The 24726-nt window shown below is 34.8% G+C and overlaps 1 protein-coding gene across 1 annotated transcript in view; it reads right to left on the bottom strand.

Annotated features, from left to right (window-relative positions):
• LOC121408965 (protein-tyrosine sulfotransferase 1-like) overlaps positions 1 to 24438 on the bottom strand; it is a 53776-nt gene extending 29338 nt beyond the window's left edge. Inside the window, 2 exon segments of the mRNA XM_041600711.1 lie at positions 11337 to 11417; positions 24397 to 24438. The gene's annotated coding sequence lies outside the window, so the exon portion shown is untranslated.
• Positions 24439 to 24726: the final 288 nt, after the last annotated feature.

Consider the following 24726-nt stretch of genomic DNA (forward strand, 5'->3'; position numbering starts at 1 on the left):
CCGTTGCCAAGAAATTTGTGAAAATCAACAATTCCATGCAGTGCACCTTTGTAGTTGAGAAAAGAAAGAAATAAAATCATTTTGAAAAATATCTAGTTTTTTGTGCTATAGAAACATGGATTGGAAGGAACTACAAAATTAAACAATAACATTAGCAGAAGGTGCAATTAAATTTCTGCAACATAAAACAAGCCTCATGTCTGAACAAGAGTCATGATTTTTTTAAACAGGAAAGAGATAAATACTATCATATGACAATGACTATATTCTATTATCAAAGGAGCACTACATCATACTGCTCTCTGCAGGGAATATGATAGAAGTGAGCGATGAAAGAAAGGAAATAAGAGTAAAAACAGAAAATTTGTGGAAAGTGAGAGTGAGAAAGAAACATAGAGTAAGATGAGAAAGTATAAGAGGAGTGAAGGGGACAAAACATACAGCAAGAAAGAATGTGAATGGCTGTAAAAAAGGTAAATGACAGAAAGATGGACTGAAATTGATAAATCTTTTCAATATCTTTGAAAGCTTTAGCTAACTACATCAAACAGAGGGATAGAAAATGAGACAGAGATTGCCTCGCGTGGATAGGAAAGGGGGAAGTAAAATGAAATTGGGTTAGTAATATCATGACTCTGTCTTGGGACCGATGTAAATGAGTTTAACCCATTTCATACTATATAAGACAGAAGAAATGCCTGAAATCCCCAATCTCGACCAGCTCATCTTTCTGCGTCAAAATCCACGAGTACTATTCCTAACAACTCATGGCAGAACTAAACCAGTCAAATAGAGCAGAATAAAGTACTTTCAGGTATCACTAAATTTATTTCAGTGAATGTAAAAACAATATTCAGATTGAATTATTGATAACCCTTTATAAGTTACCCCAAACCAATTTGGATATTATACTGTATTTCAAATATCATCTTTCCATTCCATTATAAGCTAAAACAATTCCATTACAATATCAAACAATATAATTCATTAGTCTTTCAATTCAACCTTTATCTGAATACTCATATACTACCAAATGGTTGTACTATGTCTTTGCTTGAAAGAGTAATACTTCAAGCACCACTAAGAATGTCATCTACTTTAGATGTTAACTTATTTCATTTACAGTCATTGACTAAATTTAGGTAAGTAAATATTTATCATAATCTATACATTAGGTGAATTCTCACTTGCCTAAACATAACTAATCATATTCACAGGCAAGCTTGAATAGTCAAAATTAAAACTTGAGCTCACATAAATCAAGACATTACACATGATGATAATAATTATAATTCTCGTTTACCCAGGGTAGCCGTAGCCCCTCAGCTCTTATGAACTGTTCTCCCAATGGGCTATGCATAACATAATGTTATCATTACCCTCTACCTGACCAGAAGATGGAGGGTCCAAGTCTTTGGTATAACTCAGCCGGGGATTGAACCCATTTCATCCTGGCCATAAGGTGGACGCTTTACCACTGGGCCACACATGCCTGAACTAATATGACTTTTCCCCTTTATTGTGTCAATTTCTTTCTTTTTTTTCCTTCTTTTTCTTTTTTCTTTGTGCTGAATGGATGTTCAAATTGCTGACTTGTTGTGTATAACAAATAATTCATGTTCACATTGAGTGCATTGGTGATTAGGTAATATGCACTTAGCCAAAGATGTCATAATTTACCAATGATCTCTATAAGCAATAATTATTCATTGCAATCATGACTTAAACTTGTTTGTGAATACCGACATGTTCACCAATGTGCACTCTAAAGATTAATTATTTGTACATCCCTATAAAATTAAAACCAGTTCAATCACACTATGTAACACATCAATTAATAAGTTTTAAATCTAACTGAAAGTGCAATTAAGGATACACTCTAACAACAAGAAGGTGGAAAAGGGTCAATGATTGAGAATGTTTACCAAAGCGTTTTAAAAACATTATCACTCCTCGCCATTTTAAGGGGCGATTTGCTGAATGACCATTTTCCATCCTTTCATTTTTAGAGTGTAGACATGTACTGCACATACGTTAATCATATCCCAGCATTGAGAATAGTACTATTATTTAACTAGTTAATGTCGCTAGATCAAAGAAAAGGGTATAAAAAAATCAATAATTTATTGTTCGAAATAGACATGAAATGAAATATTCCAAAAATTTTCTTTGCCCAAATGATCGTGGGCCTGTTTAATACATATAATATAATTTCTTTCGGCAAGAAATTTATCCACATTGTGCTACACTCGACCCAGGTGAGGTGAATGGGTACCCGGTAGGATTCATTCCTTGAACGCTTTAGGCCCCCATCTCACTAGGATGGCGATCATGGCGACCATGGCGATCTGTCTAAATCCCGCAAAGCGTAGCAGAATCGTCCTCGAATTCTATTTTTAGCCTGCGAGGCGATTGCACTACAACTTCACTGCGACGGACCTGCGCTGAAGGCGATGGTAATACGCTGGTAGTACGACGCTGCCACTCTCTTGCCACGATTTGAGGCAGATGTGATGCGCTGCTTCTGCGATCAAAGCGACCGTACAACGAGGCTCATACGCTAATTAGGACCTCGGTACGGTGGTGCTACGAATGGAACGATTGTGTTACGTTCATGATGGGCTCTTGAAACGATTTCAAGCAATCGGCATATTGATCGCGGCACATGAGACATTTTTCAGTCGATTGCCAACCTCCGACCAAGATGGATGTCCAGAATTTGGTTGGACTTATACATCTTAGCATTATACAACAACTTCAATTAGAAGTTGAATACGAGGACCTGATACGAGGACAGTAGGAGGAGGCCAAAAAGATACTGGGTCCGATCCTGGCTGTCACTTAAGTCATAATATACAATATATATTAAAATTTCACTCAAAAGATGTCGATGAGCCTAATAGTTAATATGAGGGATGCATCCGGAATTTCATAAAAGAGCATAAAAATGTTTTATATTTTGTTTATTTTTTTTCCACAAAAGTTTGTCACTCAAAATTGTTAGGTAAATTCCTTTCAAATTTGCTTTCAAGAAGTAGTCTACTGATGTGAGAGCACTCATAAGGGGGGGGGGGGGGGCACAATGCCAGAATCCCCATAAAGTGTGCTTTCCCAATCAATACATCAGTGATCGAATCATTAAAATTTTAATATTGTTTACTGTCACTGTAGTTAGAATTCATTCTATTTTTAAAACATATTCAATTTATATATTTTTGCGGAGGTAACCCATTTCGTCATCAAGACATGCGAGCGTCTTTTTTTTCTCTCTTTCAAGCTGGCTCAGCAGTTAGATTTTCATCCTCCTACTATACCTCTTCCTCCTCCTCCTCTACCACCACCATAACCTCTTGTTCGCTTCCTCTTGGACCGCCGGCATAACAGATTGGGCAGCTTCCCTTTTTGGTCCTTTTTCTGGAAGTATATTTGAAAACGTCGTGGTGTCGCCTCGTAATCTGTTGAAAATGTGATAATCCGCTACCATCGGCACGTTGTTTCATAGCAGCGCAGACGGTCGCTGCTCAATCGCTGGCCAGTCATCAGCGGCGCAGCAAAAGCGCAACGCGAATGCCTGCAGCAGGCTGAGACGTGTGCCACATGCCACCCAAAGGGAAAGCGTCGTGGTGGAAACGGTGTGAAGCGTGTCGAGCGCAAGGCAGTCGCCTCGTAAACGGAAGCAGCGTAGCAGAATTGTCTTGGGAACGGGCCTGAAAAACACGGGCGATCGGTGCCGCTTTTAATGCGCTTCTACTACGCTTTGTGCGTTGGAGCTTCGTTACAGCTACGAATATGTCGTTTGTAATACGCTCTTGACTCGATTATGATGCGCTTTAGCACCTCCGCGATCTCGCTACGTAAGTTTTGAACATGTTCAAAATTTTGTGGCGACCAGGAAGATGGTGGCGATCCTTGCCGCTTCAGAAAAGATCAAGGTACGACGGAGAAGATTGAAAAGATCAAGCCACGTTCAAGCTACGATATACCACGCTTTGTCGATTTTTGACGATCGCAGCGGAATCGCCATCTAGTGAGATGGGGGTATTAGTGCCTATAAATATGGCAGCTCAGCTACAGCCAAGGTAATAATATGATACGAAGTATCAAAGCACAGGTGAGTATATGCACATGGTAACTGCGCTATATAAATGGACATATTAGTATTATTATCATCATTTTTAATACTCTCCATCAAGTAAATCAAATTGGCTAAAAATCATCTAGTATAGCAGTAAAGCACATCAAACCTGTCTACATCAGTCTTGGTTTGTTTACTGAAATTGCCCGATCAACTCTTCTGAGAGATTTAAAAAAAATAATCCCCATCAGCCAATGCGATCACAGAATAAGACATTTGGCTCCACATTTAAGTAGCATATGATGATATCAAATTTTGAATGAATAATTCCAAACATAAAGTGCATCTTCAATTGTGGATAAGCTGCAAAAATTCTCATTTTTTTGTAATAAAACCCGAGTTGACTGGTTTGTTGGAGCAGAAATATAGAGGATGTATAATTTGAAAACTTAGGTCTAAAATGTAGGCATGGCCCCCAATATGCAAGCAGGATGGCAGAGACAGTCAAAGAAAACAAGATACAGGAATATACAGTTGTAGGATTTAGAAAGATAAAGAAGAAAAGGAAGGGAAAATCAGAGCAAAATAAGGAAAACGAGGAAGCAAGATACAAAAAGTAGAAGAAAAAATAGTTAATGTGGGATTGCTTTTGAGATGCAATCATGGAATAGAAGTGAGGTGCTGAAGAGCAAATAACCATTTACTCTGATGGTGCATTGAAACATCTAATATTGTTGTTGGTTAGTTAGCAGATTTGAAATTTAAATTTGCCAAAGATAATATATCCTAAGAAGAGTATCAAAATTAGCACTCAGTTGTTTAATTGCAACTCATAAGAAATAATAAGGCATTGATTTTAATTCATACATAATTGCAGAGATGGATTCAAAGTAAATTGATAATGAAATGTTGTGCAGGGATAGTCCTTGGTGAAGTCTTCCCTAATATAAGACTAATTTCTTTTAATCTTTAAAAAATTGACAACTTCACACAAAAGCAGGTTGCCTAATTGAGCAAAATATTGAACCATTAATCATTTAAATTGCTCTCACAATAACCTATTAACTGAATATTGAGGGCAAAGGATAGTTATTGTCCAATTCGATGCTCAATTAAATTGTTTACATAATAGTGACGTCTTTAAAAAAACTTCTTGTTTCTTGCATGAAAAGACCTTATATCATTTCATCAGATAAGTCATCAATTCGTCGCACGCACCACGAACCGTCCTCTCTGCCTACTTCGATGCGAAAGTTAGTTTTGCAGAGAACGCGTTTAAAAAAAAGGTTTTTTAAAACCAGCAATAAGTGCACCTACAAGGAGAGCAAATTATTTACCAGTGTCTTTGTTCGATAGTTCAGGTTCCAAAGTTCATCCCGTATCTTTACATTTTCTTGAAGTGAATTATTTACGCCACAGTGGGCATCGTAACAGAGAGGACGGTTCGTGGTGAAATCGCGAGGCGCGCGCAGAGGACGGTTCGTGGTGCGTGCGACGAATTACAAACAGTCTTCTGTGTTGTGTGATGTTATTATTAAACTCCTTGAAAGAAAAATTGTGCAAAAGATTGACAAATGTTCCACCAACAAACAACCACAAAGATATAGCTTGAAATCATCAAAAGAATTCAAATGTGTTTATTGTCTGCAAACATGATGCTAATAAGATGCCTGTTGTTAAGAGCTTTACAGTGTCTTTAACAGCTGCTGATATTTGCTGATTATTTCCATGAAAGTATGTGTGTTTATCATAAGGGGTAATCTTAAGACACACTAGAAAGGTCAATGTCACAACCAGTCTCCATCTACAGCTCGTTCCCACTGTTTTCAAAGTTATGATTTAATTGGAGGCTACAAACAGAAAATATTGACAATATTCGAAATTAATGTGTATTAAACAATTAGACAAATTGCACCAAAAAATCATGAAAATATATAATTATGAGGGGAAACTTTCAAAGTTGGAACAAATCTCCAAATTGGAACACAAACTTTTTTCACATTCAAACCATAGTGTACACAATATCACTACTTTATGATTCCAAAGTATTCTTAGACACAATTATGAATAACTTACTGATACAGAGCAATGTATTGCTGTATCATACTTTATTCTATTGTTAGTATTTTGAGGGCAGTATATGGAAATGCTATTCTATCACAAGCATAAATTCTTGATGGCAAATCTGTGTTCAATTTAGACTGGTGACATGAATGCAAAGTGCTAACAAAGTCATTAAAGACATATGGTCAGAACAAACAGAACTTCAGAGTTCATGAACAATATGCAATGATTTTTGGCAGTGTGAATGTGATGACGGATTCTGCTACTGTTACTAATACACAATAACAGACATTCCTCCACAAGTGTAAACAATTTGTTATTTGATTGCCAGGCTGAGTTTATATTTTTGAGGGTGGCTGACAAGAAGGCAAACAATTAAAAAAAAGGAAGATGACAAAGCCAACTGAACTTGACATTTTGAGTTAAAAGAACGCATTTCAGTAAAACCAAAAATGTTCAACATAAAATTTTGCAATCAAAACATTTCAGAAGCCCATAAAGCTTTATAGTATACAACAGACCTCTTGTAGAATTACATCTTGAAATGGCAGGATTTTACATCTTTTGATGAAACCACCGACTATCTTTAATCAAACAATCTTATGTAACAAAGCCTGTACCTAACATAAATTTTATTGTTATAGCCCTTAACAGTGTTTACAAGTAGTTATATTGATGCAGATTCTAGAGAGGCAAGGATATTGATTCCCTTTAATGATGTAAGTAGGTAAGCTTCCATACACTTGTAGGAGCAAAAATTGATAATTATTCATAGAACTTTGCATGTATCAGGTATATGTACAATAATATTACAATTACGATTGGCATACAGTTATTTTCACAATTAGAAGCATATTCAAGACCGTACTCATAAAGCTTGTTTTCACAGTAGTGCTCAATTAGATCATTTTTATCAAAAGGTCATTTCCATGAAATATCAACTCTGACCCCAAGTATGTGAAATTTTCTGTCTCCGATTTCTAATTCTTATGACAGTCTGTAATGCTCTCAAAGGATCATGGCTTGGTCAGTTAATGAAGTGTAGTAAAACTTGAGAAAAATGTGGGTCGGACATACAAAATGGTTGAATAATTTATGGAATTGCCCAAGAGTATACATAATTTGATGGTAAAAAATATATCTATTCCTCATCAAAAATTTCCTTTACAATATTTGCATCTTACTGGATAACTGGTGATAAACAGGTGTACAAATTACCCCCCAAAAATCCTTTAACCAACTCATGGCATATACCAAACCAAAGGAGCATTCCATTCCCAATAGTTTGAAGAAAAAAAATGTGATTCAGATTTCAAGTGCTCTAGTGACAAAACTCCAAAGAATTATTGAACTTCAGAAAAGCAGAAAATTCATTTCCCTTTGAATGACTCAGATCATATTATTGCAAGAATATGAGTAGGCAAAAGGGTTGGGCATAGCGACAGAGAAAAGAACATTAACCAGCACAATGAAAACATTTTATAAAACAAAATGCACATTTTCAGTTAAGCCAATAGACTTCATGCAGTGAATCCTACACAAACTTCATAGAGATTGTATTATGAACAATCTTCTGATCGCAATAACACATTTTCATATCCAAATGAAGGAACAAATCCTCAACGCCATCAAGTGGTGATTTACATTCATTTAAATATTTTTTAAAATCTAATTTTGTAAGTGTGAACAAACTAATACTTGAGCACAGAAAAAGTAAAAGAATTGAGAGGATAATCTTTGAGAAGTATAAATTAAAATAAAATGCATGAGTTTGCCAGTTTTATTTCATGGACATCCAGTCCCAATAATATCTTATTATGTCAGTATATACAAATGCTGTACTATTCCCAAGACACTAATAAAAGACCCTGAATCAAGTAACACAAAGATTGGCATCAATTTGAATTCTAAACAATAATTCAGACAGGATAAAGACCATACACGATTGATCATTGCCATTGTATAATTGGTTGCAAACCTCTGTGTTGAGTCTATAGGATTTCCTTCTCAAATACTATTGCATTGCCTGTGCTAGATTTATCTTCAAACAAGAAATGATCTTTCACAGGATTTGAGAAATCCCATGGAGTAAAACGTCTTTCAACACTCCAAGAGAAAATAGAAGATCCCAAGAAAAGCGCTGGGCATGTTCCTAAATGTCAACGCACTTTAACATGAAAACGGTGGAAGCATTACTGATTACATGGCAAGCAAGATAATTGAAAGTCGGTGTTAGCATTATAGACAATGACAGAATAGTGTTCTTACATTAGCTATTAACATTATAGGCATCATAGCAGTTCATTGTGCCTATTGGGAGCAACAACATCTTTTCAATATTCTAATATAAGATACCAAGGTGATTCTCTAATTAGAAGGACAAAAGGAGGAAAATATACAGTTGCCATACAGATGAAGGTATTTTCTTATCTCTTTAAAGTGACAATGAAGTGAAAATATACCTCTGAAACATGACATAACGAGATTTAAGAATAATATATTACTCATAAAACAACAATGAGATGTAAATTATATATATCAATACAAAATATTATTGTCATATTAATTTTATTAATACAGATATGACCCTAGAAAATTTTCCAAATCTATGAGCCAATAAAGTACATCTTAATCCGATCACATATGAATCCCCTGGGAAGGGGTATATTTTGTTTATATGAAAAGGATAATCCTCTAACTTACTATCTATTCTTAATCTTACTGTATAAACACAACTGTAATGAACATTTGATGATAAGTTTAAGTTTGGTTACCGCTGAAATAAGTCACTAGAAAGATTCAAATGATGGATCAAAAAATTAATTATTTTTTTTAAACATAAAAGTTATTTTCTTGTTCAGGATGTTGCAGTTACTTTGTAGTATTGTCTTTAAAAAACTTCTCTGAGTAGCTTGAAACCAAATATGGATATATTTATATATAAACATACCGATTTGCAGGGTTCCTCTCAACCTATAAGTCATTATGTTTGAAACTACTTTCAAAGTCAAGACTTTAAATATGTGAACATGTGTCTTAATCAATCAGACAACAGTGGCATGTTAGGAGGCATTTTCATTGCCATTGATAATCTGAGCAGAATTAGTGAGCTTTTTTTTGCAGTGCTTGTATTCCTTTTCAGCAGGAGCCCCATTTTCAGGAGCACTATCATACTTTGATTGTAAAACGATATTAATCGAAAATATATACTTTTAGATGCTTGATTTGATAAATTAATCATTTGACTGGACCTGCAGCTATAATGCCTTCCAAATCCTAACATAATTCAAATAACATTTCCCCATTTTTTTACAAATTAATCATGTTTATTCTAAAATAATCTTGCAAATGAATATGTCCTTTGTATGTTTTTATATTTCGTAAGGATATCAAATCCTGTATTCAATGCTATATCATGATCATTTTATTACTTAAAAATGGTTAATGCACTACTGAAATTCATTAATATCAAGAAACTACAGAATTTTCGAGTCAGTTCTCCAAGGACTTAATATGATCAGGAAAGATGAAAAGAAAAGATGGGAGATGATAATATCAATGCATTGAAACAAGTAATTCATATTATTCACAGCAGCTGAATTTATTACTCATCTCATCTTAAATCCAGGATCAGTATCAAGCCTCATAACGCTTGTTACAAAACAAAACACAAAAACTCTTAAATTTCGTGGCAAATTCACTGAGCCAGTCAAATGCACAACATGATTTCAATAGCTTCTAGCTGCTTATGAAAGAGAATTGAATCCTTGAAATTAAAATAGGCAAAATATAGTGTGAATTCAAGTGCATGATCATCATGCCATGATGTAGATAGATAAAATATGATTGAAAAGACCCCCCCCCCCTCAAAAAAGAAGAGGGCAGATAGCATTTCTTTGATTAAAACTTTCATTTCAAACTGTGAAGATATCAGAAATCTTGAAAAATCACTGGAAATTTTAGTCATTTTGAAAATTACCTTCTAACTTGCATTTATTGTCTTTTGGGGATATGACCATATCTTTGCTTGCACACTGGCAACATACCTGGTAAATATTATTCTGATCTTGACCGAATTCCCTATTAGAGAATACCAAGGTTTTCTGTGATTGGGTAGGTAAAAAAGCATTTACACTACAGGAAATAACAACCTTTACTGGCTACCTCTTAGTTTGATCAAAACTCAGTTAACAAATACACCAATAATCTTGACCCCTTTCCTTTCGCTTGACCTTCTTTGTAATGAAATTGCAATTTTACAAAACAAACAATATTAAAAAGAATTGAAAGTCTACATTGAAGATGAATTAAATTGGTATTACTCTACGATGTTACAAGTTGCACCTATATGAGCAATTCCCTTCGACCTCCTTGCATGTAATAATGGTGCTTTCTATTTTGGTAACACTAATAGAAAGGTTTTTCAAAGAGAACTGAAAGTCTTGTCTAAAATGAAGGTTACAGAATCATCAATTGTGATGCTATCTTTAAGATGTTTCAAGGTATTTTCTTTGGCTTGAATCAGGAAAAGCGCAAAAATGGGACCGTTTCATTAGTATTTTTGTCTGACAAGTTGTCAGATCTGACATCTTTCCTTGATTCTGATTGGCTGAGAGGCACTGTTACTATGGTAATTGTCGGATAAAATGGGACTTGTCGGATAAAACGTCCGACAATTCCTTTCATGAAACGCTCTCCTGGGGTCCGTTGTATAAAACTTTTTACCTGAGAAAGCTCAGGTTGTTTTTACCGGAGTTTTTGCCCTGTGGTAAAGTCAACGGCAGAAATCAGACTTGCCTTAGTTTTCAGTTTTTACCAGAGTTTTCTCAGGTAAAAAGATTTATGCAACGGCCCCAGGTTGAGGTGGTGGTTCTGTGACCTATCTGCTTAGAATTCAGTATAGAAAATATTATGGGACCAACAATGACATTACCAATGGTGAAAACTCTGAGAAGAGAATATGAGACAGAATGAATAAAAGTACATTTTTCAGGGGGTGTTATATTTGACAGTTTTCCATCAGATAGCATAGCTACATGCACATGAAAAAATACCAAGAAATTTCATCAAAGATTATTTGAACTTTAATTACCCCTATCCCCAAAATAATCCTCTTTGTTAACCCTTAAAATACCTTGTCCCACCCAACCTCCTCACTGTTATGTCCCCCTATGAGTTAAAATACACTTAAACTCACCAAGCTAGATGCAGCCACAGAGTTGAAGCCTCTATTGAACATTCATGCTCTGCCCAGACCTCGGCAACACACACCAGAATCCTGGAGCAAAAGAAAATAACCAAAATCAAATTTCAACCAAATGTCACTATTTTTTCGGGGGCCAGGTTCTTAATACGGTTGACGCTGCATTGTATTCCACTCTCTCTCCGTTTCCATTTCAAAGTGCAAATTGTGATCTCGGTGAACCTTCCCTCACTCTCTAGCATCCAAAGGTCAAGCTTTTATCATGATGTTCTTTCCTCTGAAGCTGGACATTTTTCGTCTATCAAAACCCAGTCTAGGGTTTTGATATTGGCTGCTTTAAAGGGATCATCGGACATTGGAGTGCAAGAATAGAGGGAAAGGAGAGCAGGGATCTTTAAAATGAAAACAGCTTTGTTTTAAATTGTCAGCAATCTGCAAATAATAGACAGGCACATAATGGAGAACGGGTTACCTCCTCTTGAGATTGACATGACTGTTATGTAAATGTATAGCATCTCTTTTAACAATCACCATGCTTCTCTCTAATTCAACATTATATCATATTACTTTATGTGATTAGATTTTATCACTTCCTCATGTCAGTGGTCAAATCCTATCTGATCTCATAGGTTTATCCTATATACAAGGATTAGCTAGGGATTATAAAGATAATCCACCTGCCAAGGATGTCAACTATTTAGGTAACCATGGTGATACATCACTCTCAGTCTAAATATAGATATGTTGATTAGCATCAAAGTAATATTTACTCAGCAGTATTAAGATAACTTGCAGTTACCTTGCACTTTAAATAAAGGCGACACAATCCAATCGGTGATGATTCAGTCAATATTTTAAATCAAATGATTGCAACTTTACAATTTCTCTCAAACTAAGTAGTTATAACAGTTGTAGCAGTGTCGTGGAGCAAGCAGTATCAGCCTTGTTAGAAGTCATTGCCATGTTCGGAGTGCTGGCAGTGGCAGCACTATATTAGAATTTGTTGTGTCTGTGCAAGAACGCCCTTAGCCATACATTTTCACGAGCCCCATCAGTGCAAGAAGGCCCTTACGCAATAACCCAATGTGTGCTGCTATAGGGGCAATTTTGTGCGCATTTGATACGCGAAAGTGTGGTTTTAAGGGCATTCTTGCACTGACACAATGAATTAGCAACAGCAGCAGAGATATCTGCATGCATGCTCTCTCCCTCCCTCCCCTCAATACCCTACACTAGTCTATCTATATCCATCCGTCCGTCCATCCATCTAGCTATCTTCCACCCTCCCCTCTCCTTCTTTCACACCCATCTCTCTCTCTCTCTCTCTCCCTCCTTCCCTAAACCTGGTAAAGTGAGATTTGTTCGGAAGTATTCACACCTCTCACTTCTACCATGTTGCTCTGTTACGCTACAGTCACACAAATGAAACAGACTACCACTCCAAGCAAAGATAAACCATTAATTGGAATAGCATGCCATTGGTCAGTTTAGAGTCAGACGTATTGGTGTGGCGGTAGCTTGACAGTCGAGAGACAAGAAAAATTTGCCAGAGGAGACAGACCCTAGACTTGTTAAAACGTTCTCCAGGGTAAGTCAAAATACAGGGATGAGTGCCTGAGTACTCAATGCCTATCAAATGCACATCAACAAGAACTGGTCTGGTATAGATCACAACAATGCATGGATAGGTGGAAAGAATATATTAAGTACACACAATAATTATGAAGTACCCGATAAACCAATGTATCTTCGGTGTTCTGACTCTGCAGCCTAAACATAATTTATGATGGAAGCCGAGGGTGGCTGCCGAGCTAGCGATTTTGAATCTCGCACCTCACTTTCCTATCAGACCATAATGCGCACGCTAGTAACTTCAGGAACTTATCCCGAAGAATGTTTTTGGGCGGTGTGAATGCACAATAATGAACAGGTATTTCTTAGCCTGAAAAAGTTCTTGTAATTTAACATGGATTCTCATGATCAAGGTGGTTTGAAATCACCTACTGAAAGCCCTTTACTCTCTATCATGTCTGACTTCAGAATAAAGATGACCTATAATGATAACATCTATATTTGTAATAAAAACTTGGTGTGGAACAGGGTTATGACCAAGTGTAAAAGGAGCTTGATACATAACATTTGATGCTGACTGTAAAAATTTATGAAATTCACACTAGCTATAATCTCAGGATGTACAATTAAACTCCCACATGGACTCAATGCGAATGAAAGTTCTGCTTCAAGAGTGGGTAAGTAACTAAGAACGCATACTGAGGTGTATTCCATAGACAGTGGCTTACAATAGTATATCAAATATTTAGCATTCTAATGGTGCGTTCATATCGAGTTCGAAATTTGAACAGCAACATGAATCATGATTGAAAATTCAATTACAAAATACAGAACACAAGCACAATCAGCGGTGTCAAAAATATAAAGTTGTGTAATTATATGTTGAATGTCTTTAAATTTCCTGCCTACCTTAGCGCAGCATTATTGCGCAGTTTGACCATTCAAAAGGTCCGTTTTGGCTATTGCTTGTGTAGGGTTCCACTGCAAGAGCAAATTTAAAGACGTTTCAATACTCAACTGTGTTATGGAGCCTTCGTGATGCTGAAGGTTGTAAATCTGAGGTAATCTTGTTTACATTTTTACAAACGCATCTTTTCAACGTTTGAATTTTTCTTTTCAACGTTTGAATTTTCCTCAAAATCGTGATTTGAAAGACATTTACTTCTATGACTGGAAAAAAGGACACTGAACACACCTTTTGTTTCTCGTTATACCTGCATTTTGTAATCACATTTTCAATCACGATTCATATTTCTTTTGAAGTTTTGAAACCGACATTGAATACGCCCTATTTCCATGAATTCCACATCCCAAAGAAAGTCATTACAGTAAAGCTCATTATGTACCCAGAATTCAAATGAGCCTCTATGTAAGAAAAGTGAATGGCCCCATTAAACATTCAAATCCCTATGAAATATCCGATGATAGATCGATGTGAAGAAACTCAAATTAGTATCACCACAGAACATAAGACATAAAGAATGTCTATACTTAAGAGACTTCTTTAGGATAAAGTGGAAATTCTCAAATCTCCACAAACTTTACACCAGACCGGAAGCAAGATCAAGCCCAATGTGAACAAGGTCTAATCAATAATGTATCAACCGCTTGCAAAAGACCACTGTTCAAACTCTAGTGAGCTCTTCGATTTGTACAAGCAATCAGGAAAGGTTACATTGATTTCGGGGCTGAAATTCTGTACCCATATTGACAGGTGGGAGAGTTTGTTTTCAATTGAAAAACCTCTTTATTTGATTATTTTCCTCCTTTCAAGTCAAGTGTGCCTTTGGTGGATTTATGCTTCAGAGCAAACCCATGTGACTAATTTGGTATAAGGTTGCTTTCCAAAAGATGCCACTAGATCGTAATTTTTTTTTAAAACCTGAGCTAAATAAAAATATTGAGAAATCGAAGCTTACTTAAAGCATTAAATTACAACAATTTCCAAATTATCACTATTAATACCCTTTAAATACTACCTCAAGAAACTGTCTCATTTGTAAAAAGAATTCTGAAAAGAGGACATGAAATCCTTTCTTTTTTATATTCACAGCAGTTCACTTCATCCCTTGTATTAAAAGTAATAGTATTTCTATTGATAATGTACAGATAATATCAATCTGTGATGTTACAGATTTTTGTATATTAGTTTTAAAAGACTAAATACTATTTATGTTTAATCAATTTTGCTTTTACTAAATATTTTCACAAGCATTGAGTCCACTTGTAGAGTATGTATGTTTTTAAGAACTGAATATTGTTCTTATCATTATCAATACTTCATCACCTCGTAATTCCAGTATTGAATGCATAGAATTTATCATCACTGAAGAGAAACTGTATGCATGGGTTTTTATCCTTGACCATGATTACACAGTAAATTGCCAATTCGTCTACTGCCAACTCGTCCACTCACCGCATGGTCTACTTTCATTTAGTCTAATGCCATTCCATCCATCAACATTTTGTCTAACAACCATTTGGTCCATTAAGCATTTAGTCCAATCATCAGTTCATCTAATCACCATTTTATCTATTACTATTTTGTCTCATAACCAGTTGGTCTAATATCCATTTCATTTTCATTCATTTTGCACAATTAACACTTTAGACCAATTAGACCAAATGGTATATGGAATAAATGGCTATTGGACCAACTGGTTATTAGACGGAATGGCATTAGACTAATGAAAGTAGACCATGTGGTGAGTGGACGAACTCATGGTAGACCAATCAGAAATAACTGATTTCACACTTAACACATTTCATTTCGTTGGTTTTATAATCAACTGGCAATCCTCTATAGTGTTTAATTTATTTTGGAAATAAAGACTCTTCACCATATACAACCACTGCACTTGCTTTAATGAAATGTCATCCAAGTTTAAAAGTGGTGCTGTAATTGCTGTTATGACCTTCAAAGACATTCAGTGTTGCATTAGTAAATGCTATTGTGGGTCCAATACAAAAGCAATCACTTGCAATCATCGGTCAAAGGTCAAAATGGAGTAATTAGCAAATGCTGTAATATTGGCATCATATTGTTTACTTAAGGGCAATTTTAAGGGCATACACTTTTTAAGGCCAATGTAATTAATTGGTGCCTCGCTGTATCAAAATACAATACTGATCATGGGTAATTTTAGGCTGGAAGAATATATTTAATCGTACCAGCACACATTTAAAAAAAAAAAGGTGGAAAGGGCAGAGGGGTGATGGTGCTTTCCTATCTTTTTAAAACACTAGCAAATCCTCTGTCTACTCTAGGAGTGATTTACATCTTTCCATCCTTTCATTCTTTATAATATAATAAAGTTTCCATACAGCTCTGAGAGATATGAATAAAAATGCATTTTTTAGATTTGATTGGTAAATAAGTGAATTAAATGGGGTGAATGTAGATTTTTAATTAGGATTGATAAAATACTGTATAATAGAGACCATCTTAAAACGACGACTGATTTTTCTTCAACTCAAAAGAATGTTTCAAAAGTTTGTTCTTAATTAGTTGGGTTTTCTGAGGGGATGATGTAATCAACAATACATTCAAATTTAGATAAGTATCCAAATTTCCAAATGGCCATTTAAATGTTAACTTGCAAGGCATTATCATCTATGTGTTTCTGGGTTCTTATTTTCTTCACAGGTCTTCATAAATGATATTGGGCAAAATATAAATATCAAGAAGGAATGTTGAATCATTCAGCCATAAAGCTATAACCTTATTTTTAAATAAACACTTCATACAATGTGTATTACTTGCATGCTTTACATTATCCACTCGATTCAATGGAAAATAAGTTTTTACAAACAAGAAATGGGTCATTGAGTTGATAAGCCGCTAGTCACATTTATTTTTAATAAAAATAGGCCTACGACTCTACAGAATAACGTTTATAAGCATTTTTTAACCGTTTTAAAACTGTGCATTCAAAAGTCAATCTATTGTGAAGAAAGAAGCAACGCTTTGAAATGGGTTCTACCAATAAAATGTCAAAAGGTAAAATAGTAATATGATCATCCTATTTTTGCATCCAACAAGTCTACATCCAAATGAATTAGGCATCACTCCTACACAGTATTATTAATAGCATCATCTCCTTGGCTGGTGTTCTAATTACAATTTCTCTTTCTCTGCTATTGAACTGAACTTCTTGCATTTGCATTCTAATTTTATATCTCAATACCCCTTCTATCGTTCATATAAGATGGATAAGGCAAATAGTTATTTTCATATAAAAAATATAGATTTGTTAAATTATATTATATCATGATGATCAACCATCTATTACTTAAGGAAATGATGGTATCGAGTATATTTGTAGTGGTTTTATTTTCACATTTTTGAGGGGGCGTGGGTCAACCATTGCAAAAAAAATCCAATTAGCCTAAATGAACAAACCCTTCTCTTTTTATAAGCATTTAATCTTGAATTCATATATTCATTATTATCATTCTAGAGATATATGTTATTTTTCTGAAAAACAATATCAATAAGCTCTTACCAAAAGGTATACGGCAACTGTATCCAATCCTCTATTGTAGTAACAAAATGATATTTTTATGGCATTAATTCAACAGATGGCAAAATGGGGTCCACTTATATTGATTAGACTAGATAAAATTGTGCTGTGAGAATTAATGTAAAGATTTATTTTAATAAATTACACAAGTTAGAATCCAAAATATATTTGCTAAATATGTGTGTTGATTGAAGATTAAACTAGAATTTAGTTCCACAGCTGCAAACCCTATGCATATTGATAATGTAATGCAATATGAGAAATATATGTACACGTAGGGGGATTTGGACAAATGTTGTATAATGTCCTCTTCCAGCATACATTTATACCTCGGTCACATTTGCTCTACGGCGGCCGTATGGCATGTCAAAAACAACTGTTTTAACATTTATGTACCAGCTACATATAGGTGGTTTGAATACAAATGAACAACTGTTTTCCACTCACCATATGGCTGCCGTAGAGCAAATGTGACCGAGGTATTACTAAACATTTCATCCTTGAATGCATAAAGTCCACTAATTTCTGTACAAATATATAGCCCCAGTGTTTTAACTTCGACCTACCTTTTTTTGCTTACAGAGTTTGTTAACAGAATATATAGCAAATTGTCAATTTGCAACAAGTACATTCATGTAGCATTACATCAAAGTAGAACTGAGACTTTGTCAAAAGTGATACAATAAATACAACTATTCATCTGTATGATTCAGATATCATGAAGCATTATAAATGTCACCACTATTCAACGAAATTCATTAAAATGTCCCAAATTCACCATTCCATTTCTTAGATCCATTACTGAAAAGAACTTAAGTGAACAAGTCTGTAGATTCCGAATGCACATTAACCCACTGGTGACTGAACTCTGTAATTTCCATTTACGTTATACAGGGATCACTGTCTTTAAGTAGATACATGTTAAAATATGTAGCTTGTAAATGATAAAATGCAATATATATCAATTGCACAGGAACTATTAACAATAAACAGCATGAATAAATAAAACAATGAGCTTTTCTCCTCAAGATTTATGATATAAAAGTAACTCAACATACAAAACTCAATACTGTTACTTACACGTGACTAAACATTGAAGGAAGTTGTTCCTATTTCATGTTTACTAAAGAAGTTTATTGGACTTCTACATAGAAAAAAATGCATGGATTGTATTGAATTAATGAAGGAAAACACAGTGCCTACCAGCATAAATGAAACCAAGACTGATATCATGACTAAACCACAAATGAAATAGACAAAGGACTTATCTAGACGATTCCTCATTCATGCATGAGCAAGCAAAAACAATTTGAAGTAAGAATACCAAACTGTCACTTGCAGACCTGCAAACTTCTGGGAATGAAAAAATTGCATTCCCCCCCAAAAAAAAATGTATTTCATAATAAAATGCGTGCTGCTCAAACTGCATGCCAGCAAAAATTCGCACTGCTCTTGCAGATGGAAAAAAAATTGAAACATAACCCTGGTTTTAACAAAATGATTGAAAAATAAAACAAGTTACCTGAAATTACATTGATCCAATAACCATATTTGTGTAAGTTTTGTGAAATAGAGACATATACAGATGATTTTTCTCAATAAATTACATTTTTTAAAGAAAAAAACGTACTGTCTTATTTTGGTTGCAAAAACGTACTGGTTGGCAGCTCTGCACTTGGTAGACAGTACATGAATTTCCAAAGAGAAAATCACATGTCTAAAATTTTCAATATCTCTATAATTTGATACCCCAATCGAAGAGAATAACTTAAGAATAAGAATTTCATTAAATAAATGGATTTCAAGGATTGGCTGCCAGTGCAGGATTAACAAAAGACTTGATGCATCGCTGATTGTCAACAAACCGGAGACTTCGTTCAATGAGTTCAATAACTAGCCTTCACTTACCAAAGTTATTGAAATTCAAGTATTATTTTAAAGAGAAAGAACTTCTTTATTGCTTGATCATTTCCTTCGATTGAGGTATCATATCAAAGAGCAGATATTGAACTTTTGAAACGCGACTTTCTTTTTCAAGTTTATATTCCGTCTGCAAAATTTCTTCAGAGAGGGCAATGCATCACTGAACAACATCAATTAAATACACATTGTCAGAATACTTTGCAGATAGTTCATCCACGTGATATCATTATACTCAATAAACATTCACAGCATAATTACTGTACAGAGACCTACATTTCAAGAGCAATGAAAATGAAGCACCATTTTGTTCATCTTTTACTTTTATGGACTGAAGTTCAATGATACCGAATCAACATTAGCTTGGTATGTTAACAAGCTTTACTTCAATAAGTTGTACTTACATTTAATAGGCTTTTAATATATGGAAGGAAACTGACCATGCAATTTACAGCAATTAACAACTTTCTTCTACATAGCTTGTTGCCTCAGAAGGACGCCCTTCCACAAGGTTTCTTCCGATGATATGCTAACAAAGAATGGTGTAACTTCATCTGACAGCACATGTCAGTATAAAGAAAGTGTCTTCTATTTTGAGATTTTGAGGAAATATCTGTAAACATGCACCTGCAACCATTACCACTGTTTGGGTCAAGATGTTCAATTTTGTTAGACCAGACATTTTACAAGTGTCCCCTGCACCTCGGGGCCTTCCAATAAACCTAATTCTTAGAGCAATCATTGCCTGCCATGGCCCTGTGTTCACACTTTCCTTCATTTTTTTAACAGGGGGGTGTTTCACAAAAATTGATGTATTAGGTCGCACTTAAATGTTAACCCATACATGAAATGCAATGCGCACTCTTATTGATCAGTATGCACTAGTGCGCGCCCTCTTGGCATGATCAGACCAATGCAGTCGTTCCTTTTATACCGCATGCAAAAAAAAACACTTAAGTGCGACTCTAAGTCATCCTTAAATCTTTGTGAAACACCCCCTACGTATTTAAATGAATAAATCCATCTCTGCATATACAGAATTAAATTCAAAAGATTCAGTCATATGGAATCTACTTTGGCAGCTGGAATGACCAGTGAATAAAGATACAATAATCATAATATTAATTTCAAACATAATTCATAACAAATTAGTTCGAAGAAAACTGGTTGAGAAAAAAAAATCAGAGAAATATATATTCAATTCTAAATGTGGCGCTTTACTTTTATTCCTAGGAGTAAAATAACAAGCTTTGCTGTTACTCATAATGAATATGAAGTGTTGACACCACTTCACAAGAAATTTGGTGCTAGATGTGAGTGAACCCATCACCATGACATGACATGTTATCATACCCTTTACATCTCAAAGAAAATCATTATCTACGACAAAAAATCTAAAGGTGTATTGAAACTCAGAGAAGAGCAATCTCCTTATTCTCAACATCTACAATGTCTTTCCTCTTGAGCAAGGATCCAATTTAATTAAATCTGTAATCAACAAAAATTGCTAGAATTCCATCATATATTTACCTCAGCCAATAAACGACACCATGTAAGTGGCTTTACATAGAACTTGTCACTGAGAACAGATTTCATAATACAGGACCAAAAAGATAAAACATTACTCTATATGTAAAAGATTCAATAGCAAATATTGATTGTATTTCTTTATGTTAAATGGCCTTGATCTAAATAATAACCCAATGAAAATGTGTTCAATCACTGCATCAATACTTCTTAAGGACTCAGTTTCTGCATGCATGTTTCTTGTGTGAAATCAAGGGAACATGTTATCATGATGTTTATGTGATATTGTATGTGTAAAAAAAAATCTGCAGAAAATAACATATACATGATAACATTTTGCTCACAAAGAAAAAGTTTTAAAAGTTTATTAAACCCCTGCTTGTTCTGTGTTTTGTCGTTTTTTGTGTGTGCAAAAACAAACCATGAAAAGCTGAACAATTTATGCTAACAATCCTTGGTGAGAGAATGAGAGATAACAGAATACTGTGGTATTCAAGATACGTAAATGGTGTTATCCATGATTTCATATGCAACTTGAATGACCTTCTAGCTCCAACATTACCAATATGCACTTTCTGCATAACATCGGTGTACTGAGATTCAGGAAATGTACCCAATTATGCAAAAACACGTTTTCAGAGTCTTCTTGTTTTGGTAAACCACAAAGTGAACATTTTCAATTTCCATTCGATTGGGATTCACAGCTCCTTAGCAGCCTGCAAGAAAGTCACTTTGGCCATTTCATGATGGGATAAACATGCTAAGGTCCTTCCTTCTTGCATGAGAGTTTCACTTTACATACACGTCATTGAACAGGAAAAGGGGGACATGGTATAATGTGTTGGAAAGACAAAGAAGGCAAGAAATGCTTTGTTGGAATAACTTCCTTCATCAAAAGAAATTTTTCCACATTTGCTATGCCAGGAGGATGGGTACCCGGTAGCGTCAGTTCTCGTGTGGAGGTAAAAAAACATAAATTGTATAAGAGACAATACAGTTCACAAATATGCTAAGAGGCTCCCTGCTACAGTTTGAATAAATTAGACCTTTTAAATTGCTACTTTCTGAAATAGCTAGAACTTGCCATCTTGTAAGTTCTAAACCTGAAGAAAATGATTTACATTTTGCCTCAAATAATCTAGACTATTGCAGGAAAGACAAGGGAAGAATTTCAAATATTTCCTATAAATCTAATGAAGACAAATATCCCAACAGCAAACCATAGGATTCATAGTAGAAGTGTTATGACGTAGTGTTCCTGATTATTGCGTATTAATCAGAGTGTCCTAGGTTGGAATCTTACTTCCAGCGTTAATTTCCTTCATCAAAAGAAATTTTTCCACATTTGCTATGCCAGGAGGATGGGTACCCGGTAGCATTTATTTCTAATGCTTTAGCACCTTTAAGGCGGCTAACTTAAAGCTGGGGGTAATAATACGATACCAAGTATAAAGTGCAGTGGAAAGTATACATAACAATAATAACAATATTTTTTTACGTTGGGTAACCACTTCAGTTATAAGACTTCTTCAAGCCATTGCTTTAGGGTGGTGAATTAATGAATATAAAATCATCTGCATGAATTGGGTAACTAGATTGAACACTATGATGGACTGAATTCAGTTCAATGGAATGAAATTAGCTGTTTTCTCCCAAAATAATCAAATATCCCCTATGGTTATCAAGCCTTTTTGAATAGTGAACTATGCTTAAATGCATTTAACAATACCGTAAAAAAATTATTAAATATATATTTTAGTTCTTTTCCATTTGGGGAAATAAATAATTCACAGAAATCTCATCCCCGCTCTGCAATTTGCACATTTGTCTATTTCTCTTTCATCTTCTTCCTATTCCTTCTCGCCTATTCAGTGCTAGCAGTAGCATCATTTCATTATGTTTTTCATAGAAAACAGCATTATTAACTCAATTCTCACTGAATTGATTATAATAGACAAATAATGAAAAGTGCTTTTTGAATATCTTATCAAACTGGGCTTTGCTTCAAGCAATTTTGATACATTTCATTGTTCTTTTAGAGGCTCAATTGATTAGATAATCTAAGTTAAATGATCTAAAATGACCTTTTACCTTGATCCAATACCCTGCAATTATATATCATCTCATTTCTGTACCTCTTTTTGTTTAACATAATGCTGACTGAAAATTTTGAAATTATCTTGAAAATTCAACATTTCAAATTTTGGTTTGGTTTTTCTTTTCTTCAAATTGTTATTAGTTTATTAACCCCTAAATGACATATTACCTTTACCTATATAGTGAGCCAAAATTAAGATGATCTATTTGCCCATACTTGATAACAATTATATGTCAGTTTAATGAAATAAGAACTTTCAAATTTATCTTAAAAATTCAAAATCTTAACCATGGTTAAGATATTTGATTTTGATACCACAACGTCAAAGTTCACTGACCCTATGACCTCTGATCACGTTAAAGTGACCTGAAACTCATTGCAAATGAGCAGTGACACAGGATTACTCTTCTTTTTAAGTTTCACAATATAGGTCCATATAGTTGCAAAGTTATGATATTTTAAAAACTTAACCTTTGTTATGAATTTAATGCCACCCCTGCCACTGTCAGAAGAGCGTTGCCTATAGTCTCACTCTGTTAAGTGTTATGCAGGTGAGAAGACTAGCAAACTGCACTCATCAATAAAACAACTCCTGCTCACAATTACATATTTTTATCATTTCTTCGAAACATTCCAGATTTATTGTCAACATACATTCTTACACACCTACATAAACCAAGGACTTTCAAACACATAAAGCATTCCCCCTTAATAGATCCTGAACTGCACTATTGGGGGAAAGTAGGACAAGACTGAGATTTAATTGCTCATCACAATTCGTAAATTGCTATCGCTCTTTTCGAGCTTGGCCCTTGGCGGCCACAAGTGTCAATTCGGATGCGGCGCAGCTGAGCCTTAATGGGCCTATAATCTAATGTGTATCACCATGACATGTTCGCTTCACAACTCTTCCTTTTCTCCTCAGGGGGATGGATGCAAGGAAGCAGGGGTATAAGAAAATACCCATTAAATACCCACAGGCTTTGTCGACTCTGGCAGATTCTATTATTTTTTGTTTTCCTGTTTACCACTTTTCAACCATAATTTGTTTTCCTGTAGCTTTCATTAAAATTACTATCCAAGTCTATTTTCATTGCTCTCTTTCTTTTGTTTTTTTATATAGCTCTCCTTTTTTCTTCCTATTCTTTCTGTCCCCCATCTCCTCTTTGTTCCCCTTTCTTCTTTCTTTCTTTCTTTCTTTCTTTCTTTCTCTCTCTCTCTCTCAACTCTCTTCTCTCTTCCTCCTTTTTTGTCTATATTCCAATTTCCTTTTACTTCTCCATTTCTCAGTCTTCTTTTCATCTCTTTTACTTTCTCTCCTTCTATTTCTCTATTTTTCACCACTCCTCTCTCTCACACTCTTCCTTTTCTCGTATAGTCCTTCATATCTTTCTATCATTTATGATGTACTCACCTTTGTTAAGATTTCTAGTTGTGAAGGCGCCACACACAGAATCTGAAATAAGAAAATAAAAACACATTCCATTACAAACAACCTCTTGGCATATCAAAATCAAGCAAGTGACTATCCAAAGATGACCTGTTTCTTGAAAGAAAAAAAAAACATGTTGATATATATACAGGAGCAATCATAATAAATGCAAATCAACAACACCACTGAACTGAACATATGAAAAAATGATATTGATTGAGTGGTTGCTTCAAATGCCCTTGAGCAGTCAGAGAGGGAAAAAAAAGCTATCATAGGATAAAAAAAACTCGGCCCACCATTCTTCCTATTAGA

The sequence above is a fragment of the Lytechinus variegatus genome, chromosome 2 (genome assembly GCF_018143015.1).
Source record: "Lytechinus variegatus isolate NC3 chromosome 2, Lvar_3.0, whole genome shotgun sequence".
Lineage (NCBI taxonomy): Eukaryota > Metazoa > Echinodermata > Echinoidea > Temnopleuroida > Toxopneustidae > Lytechinus > Lytechinus variegatus.